The sequence below is a fragment of the Orussus abietinus genome, unplaced genomic scaffold (assembly GCF_000612105.2).
Source record: "Orussus abietinus isolate OABI.00-Male unplaced genomic scaffold, Oabi_2.0 scaffold388, whole genome shotgun sequence".
In the NCBI taxonomy this organism is placed as follows: Eukaryota; Metazoa; Arthropoda; class Insecta; order Hymenoptera; family Orussidae; genus Orussus; species Orussus abietinus.
The window spans coordinates 69,196-75,601 of record NW_019394538.1 but is presented as its reverse complement, the minus strand read 5'-3'; the positions used below and the strand labels follow the sequence as shown (position 1 = coordinate 75,601).

General features: G+C 39.4%; 1 non-coding gene across 1 annotated transcript; it reads left to right on the top strand.

Moving 5' to 3' along the window:
* The first annotated feature begins 661 nt into the window (after positions 1–661).
* Trnad-guc lies at positions 662–733 on the top strand. Its single transcript has one exon. It is a non-coding gene; the product is annotated as a tRNA-Asp (tRNA).
* The last annotated feature ends 5,673 nt before the right edge of the window (positions 734–6,406 follow it).

Sequence of the window (6,406 nt, the reverse complement as noted above, 5' to 3'; positions counted from 1 at the left end):
CCTATGGTTGCCAAATCTGGTTCAACATCAGCGCAGGCACCATGGAAAAAATCAGATTATTCGAGAGAAGATGCCTCCGCGCCTGCCTAGGAAAATACCGCTCCCCGGAATCTAACTTCACAAAATATATCAGTAATTATAAAATTTATCAAGAAGCCGCAATCCCACGAATTGATCTATTCATTCTGAAACTTATTAGAAATCACTGGTCTAAAGTCCGAAACGTTACATCCAATAGCTTAATCTCATTCTCATTATATCCGAATCCCCTTTACTTCGAGAAAACAAGACGAACTGGATATACCCCACCAGAATCATTCATTTACCTCGACACGGAAGAATACATTCAAAACTCTGAAAACACACCAATAATCTATCACGTCATGAGAAAGACTTACGACAAAAAAATAATTTACAACAAAAACCTGAGCTCTGACGACGTCAATTTACGATTTATGTACAAACTATCTGATATAGATCGTAATGATACGCATAGAAATAATATTGATAAGTACTGGTGGTTATCACCATAACGAAACCAAAAATAAAGAAAAAATATAGTAGTCCTGTATACATGTAAGTAATTAATTAATATTAATTATAAGCTTAGAATACGACAAAAGACTTATAACCGATCTCAAATAACCAAGAAACATTGAGGTCCTCGATAGTATAGTGGTCAGTATCCCCGCCTGTCACGCGGGAGACCGGGGTTCGATTCCCCGTCGGGGAGTTAATTAAATTTTGGTTTCGTTTTTCTTTTTCTACATATTTAATATTGTTACTACTACAACTAGTGTTACTGTTATTACTATTACCATTATTGCGACTGAGCATTAATATTAATTAAAATGCCCTCTCCTCTTTCTTTAAGTCATTGTAATTACACAGTTTTTCTCTGCTTTTCTGTGCATCACTTACTACAATTGTTTAATGTACTTACACTTGGTTTCATAGTTCCTAAAGCATTAAGTGCAATACGTACCTGCAATAGATTTAGGATTACGAGTGCTCGACCGAAGCCATTAGTCCAAACTGTATAAATTGTTGTGTTTTCGTTATCCTTTTTTTACACGTTTAAGGTTTATTGTACGCTTTTGAAATTGTATTATTTATTTGGCAGCAATAAACGTGTTACAAAAAAAAAAAAGTGGTCAGTATCCCCGCCTGTCACGCGGGAGACCGGGGTTCGATTCCCCGCCGGGGAGGCAAGTTATATTTTTTAATTTTTTTTTTATCAATTCCTCACTTTGAAATATCTACCACCTTTTTTACTTTTCCCTACTCGAATTACCTTTCACTCTCCACTATTACAATCATACTTCTTAAGGACTAATAGCTGTAATTAGCATATTATATTCATCTAACCCTACTCCTCTCCTCATAAAATAAAATAAAGGTATAGTTTTCCTTCTGCCTTTTCTATACCTTGTTACCGATAACCACATAAGTAATTATACTTGGGTCCATTCACCCCCGTAGCATTAAGTGCGTTACCACCTCGTGATAGCCCTAAGACTACGAGTGCTCGACCGAAGCCATTAGTCCAAACTGTATAAATTGTTGTGTTTTCGTTATCCTTTTTTTACACGTTTAAGGTTTATTGTACGCTTTTGAAATTGTATTATTTATTTGGCAGCAATAAACGTGTTACTATAAAAAAAAAAAAAAAGTGGTCAGTATCCCCGCCTGTCACGCGGGAGACCGGGGTTCGATTCCCCGCCGGGGAGGAAATATTTTTTCATATTTTTTAATATTTTTATTTTTATTTTCATTTTTTAACGTTAAAATTTATTATTTTTAATAGTTTTATTATAATACCGTCATTCTCTTCCTCTCTCTGCTTCCCTCCGCTAAAATAAATGTATAGTTTTTTCCTGCCTTTTCTATACGTTAATAATCAGTTAATCGTAGAAGTAATCATACTTGGTTCTATCAGTTTAACATAGCATTAAGTGCAGTACTAACCCGCAACAGGTCTAAGACTACGCGNCTGGCCCAAGATGTTCCGGGAGGGCAGAGAGGACGCCGAGGACGAAGATCGCTCTGGACGCCCGTCAACGTCACATCACGACCAAAATGTGAAGAAAGTGAGGGACATGATGAACTCTGATCGACGCCTGAGTGTTAGAATGCTGGCATATGAGTGTAATATCCCTAAAGGTACTGTGCATCGCATTGTTACCGAAGATTTGGGCATGCGGAAGATCTGCGCGAAGATGGCGCGAAGATGGAAGAAGACACCGCCTTCATTGTCACGGAGTACTTAGCAAAATGCGGTGTGGCAACACTGCCCCAGCCGCCATACAGTCCCGACTTGGCACCACCCGGCTTCTTCTTGTTCCCGAGGATCAAGAAGGAACTCAAGGGCCACCATTTGGGGACTTTGGAAGCCGTCAAAGAAGCGACGACGAGGTGCTTAAAGGAGGTCCCCGTCGACGCCTTCCAGGGTGCGTTCAGCGACTGGGAAAAACGCTGGCGCCGGTTTTCCGACGTGGAAGGAAGCTACTTTGGAGAATTTTAGCTGCTTGTACGTTTATCTGCAATGAGTCTTTTTTTCTGGACATATTCAACTTACTTTTTGGACAGACCCTGTATATTCTTTTGCAGGACCCTTACACACCAACAGGTCTGGCAAAATCGCCACTCCTGTATCCCTCACCCCTCATATTCCTCCAATTTAAACTCCTACATCATCCCATCGGTCTTGGTATTGCACCAACTCGCGAACACCTTCTTCCACAAACCAAACATAATTACCAGTCAATGTTCGCGACTGGCTAACCTAGAATATGTCATACTAATCCCCGTAGAGCCAAGCTCCGGGAAGAATCATAGATTCGCGGAACTAAGTAGTCCGCGACCCGGTATTAAAACTCATTTAGTGAAAATAGATTTCGTTTAGGCTAATCAACCACTCCCACAATACGGTTAGAATTCTGAGATCAAGGTTCAAAAAGGAACCTCAAATCCTTTCCTTAGGTTCAGCTAGCCCTGCGTTCAGAATAGAGTTCTGCACGCGGATCAAATAAAAAGGAAGATCGGCAAACTTAGGGCACGGAGTAGGGATTAACTGCCCTAAACTATTAACAGTCCAAATTTATCCAAAAACCTGAACTTCCAATATTCCAAATCCTGCTGATTCAATGATGTAACTATAGAACGCACCGATAATGGGATAAGCCGTTCTCACTGAGAGTCAAATTCCCATCCTTCCTTTCCCTGTAGCCAGAATCAGAAAAACAGGAAACGCGATAACTGAATTAGGATTGCACCTAATTTAATTAAAGTGATCCGGAAAAGTGAATTATATTCTGAGAAATTTAAATCGCCAATTCGTGCGAAACGGTACGGAAGCAAAGTCCCTAACGATAGAAAAACTCGCTAAATCCGGATTCGGTCGACAAGCCTCCCGACTCTCCATAATATTTACGCGCTCAGCTGATCGTTCGTGAACGCTCTCCTCGCTCTCTCGCCAGTCTCTTTCTATTTTGTATATTAGAATTTAAATTAATTTCGGTCTCAGGAATCGTGAGGCTCGAACCCTCGAAGGATGCAGTTTTTCGGTGCATAGGCACGGATTAAACTGCATCCCATTACAATACACTAGCATATTAGTAAGACCACACACTGGGTTCGAAAACAAATCGACGCAGAGAATATCGGTGTCATATAAACATAAATATAGGATTTAGATAGCGAAAGAACCAAGGGTTCTTTTGTATAAACCCGGTGACGACCTCTGGAGTCTGTGACCCTAACTGGAGAAGTTCGTAATGTATAGACGGTCCTTCTTCGTGAAAAACTTAAGATAAAGTTAAATTAATGAATTAAAATCAACTTTGATATTGGATAATTCATTCTCCCATTTTCATCAGGTTATGGGCCCAGATCACGTTGCATTGAGGTCCTCGATAGTATAGTGGTCAGTATCCCCGCCTGTCACGTGGGAGACCGGAGTTCGATTCCCCGCCGGGAAGGCAAGATATTTTTTATATTTTCCCCTACTCGAATTAACAAGTCAAAGGACAGATCACGTTGTGCAATTGACTGTGTGTTTGTAAAAATTAAATTTACATATCTTTATAGTGAGATTTTGTGAATTCAAGTGTAAAGCAAAAAGGAAGAAAATGAACAAGTCAAAGGACAGAAGAATCATACTATCTTTCAATGGTACCAAATACAGTGCTGGGAAGCATCGAATCAGGAACTTACTTCTTGAATTAAATGTTCTAACAGTTCTTGATGAACAGCCTCCTATAGAAGCGAATAAGAGGTGGAAGAGAGCTAAGCGAATTGCTAAATGTGTCGTCGTTGAATATTTATCAGACAGTTATCTTAAGTATGATACACAGGGGTCTACTGCAAAGTCAATCTTATAAAATTTGGATTCTGTATATGAAAGAAAGAGTGCGTCTACTGAAGTGTCAGTTCGTAATCGGTAGAGCAGATTGAAAATGAGAAATGAAACCACATTGAATGACCATCTTGAAGCATTTGATGATTTGATAAGTGAACTGGCAGCTTCTGGTGTACAAGTTTCTGAAGCTCAAAAGGTGTCATATCTGTTGACCTCTTTACCTTCTACATATGAGACTGTGGCTACTGTGATTGAAACAATAACTGAAGATCAACTCACCCTGGATTTTGTAAAAAGAAGGTTATTAGATCATGAGAGAAAAATGAAAAACGCTGGTGTGGATACAAGTGCCAAAGTTTTACAAGCTGAGAAAATGAAACTCAACGTGCCACTAATAATAATAATTATTATAACTTGAGAGGACAAGGAAACCATAGAAGAGGTGTAAATAGAAGAGGCAGAGGCTTTCATTCCTCGTCGAGGTTCAACTCAAACAAAAACTCGATGATTTTCAAGTGTTATCATTGTGGACGGTCACGTCACAAACAAAAGGACTGTTATTTTTTTAAGAAATGTGCGAAATACAAGGCTAAACAAAATAACAATGCAGCAGCTCACACGATGGTAACAATGCCAATGGAGACTAATAGTAACAGATCAGGCATGGCCTTCATGACAGGAAATTATCAGAACAAGGAAAATGGAAAATTACAATTTCTACTGGATTCTAGATCATCTGATCATCTCATCAATAATGACAAATTATTCTCAAATGTAACTGAATTGTATCCACCAATGAAAATCTCAACAGCAAAGACTGGACAGTATATAACAGCTACAAAGATGGGAAATATTGACGTGACTACAAACCTGGGATTCCAAGCAGTACTAAAGGACGTCCACTATAGTCCTGACGTTCCTTATAATTTGTTCTCAGTAAGGAAATTACAACAGTCAGGTATGGTGATTATTTTTGATGAGAAAGGAGTTCACATAAGCAAAAAAGGTAAATTGGTGATGTATGGTAAGTCATCAATAATTTAGTGGCCATTGAATTTAACGTTGTACAGAGAGTAAATTCAAATAATGCTAAAGTAGTACATTGTAACGGGGCGAATTGGGAGCGCTTGCGCGAGAGCGAAATCGACGGCGATCGACGCATGCGCAATAACCTAAGAAATAGGCGCTGCGAAAAGGGCGAGAAGTAGGAGGAAGCCTAGGAGTAGGGAGAGGCCAGGAGACTCCGAGCAAAATTCTAAAAGACAGAATAGGATGAGTTCTCATAGAGGAAAGGCTTAGATAGCAAGGAGAATAAATTGAAATAGTACCAAATTTAATAAAGTTAGAATAGATTCAGGTCCCAATTGGACATATATTTAGAAGGTAGAAAGTCAGGAGTCAGCCAGAGGCAAACTATTGATGAAATAAAATTTATAGGAGAATTTTAGGAATTAAATCCCAACCCCAGCGATCTCTGCCATCGAGGTAGCCGTCGCCTCCCTAAATTCGAAATCCTTTTCAAACCCAATCCTGGGACTGTGCTATGGCAGCATCTCCCAAATACACGAATATTAGATCGTGAAAAAGACAACGAAAAGTGAAAGAAAAGGAGCCATACCTTCGATTGACAGAAGTCAATCGAAGCAGGTTCACATACAAAGAATACAAAGAAAGTGTAGATCCGTACCTTCAGCCTTGTTAATGCACTATTTTCAATTGTGAAAGACAGCTCGGACTCAATCATTGAGATTGCCTTCGATCTGCCGGACTTTCACAGTCGAATAGAAGAATCGGAGCACACAGAAGTGCAAAAACAAAGAACCTACAACAACGTATCCTTTCAAAACCTCAAAACCCTAAGACCAGTGGATAGTCGAAACTGGATAACTTACGTTAAGTTGAGACTAACACTTGCAGTGCAATACTCCAGGGAGTGAATTAATTAATTCAAAGCAAATTCAGGAATTGTTTAAAACAGAAATTAAGAAGTTAATAGGATTCCGAAATACTAGGAAACCAACCCAATCGTACCCACACCTTGAATCC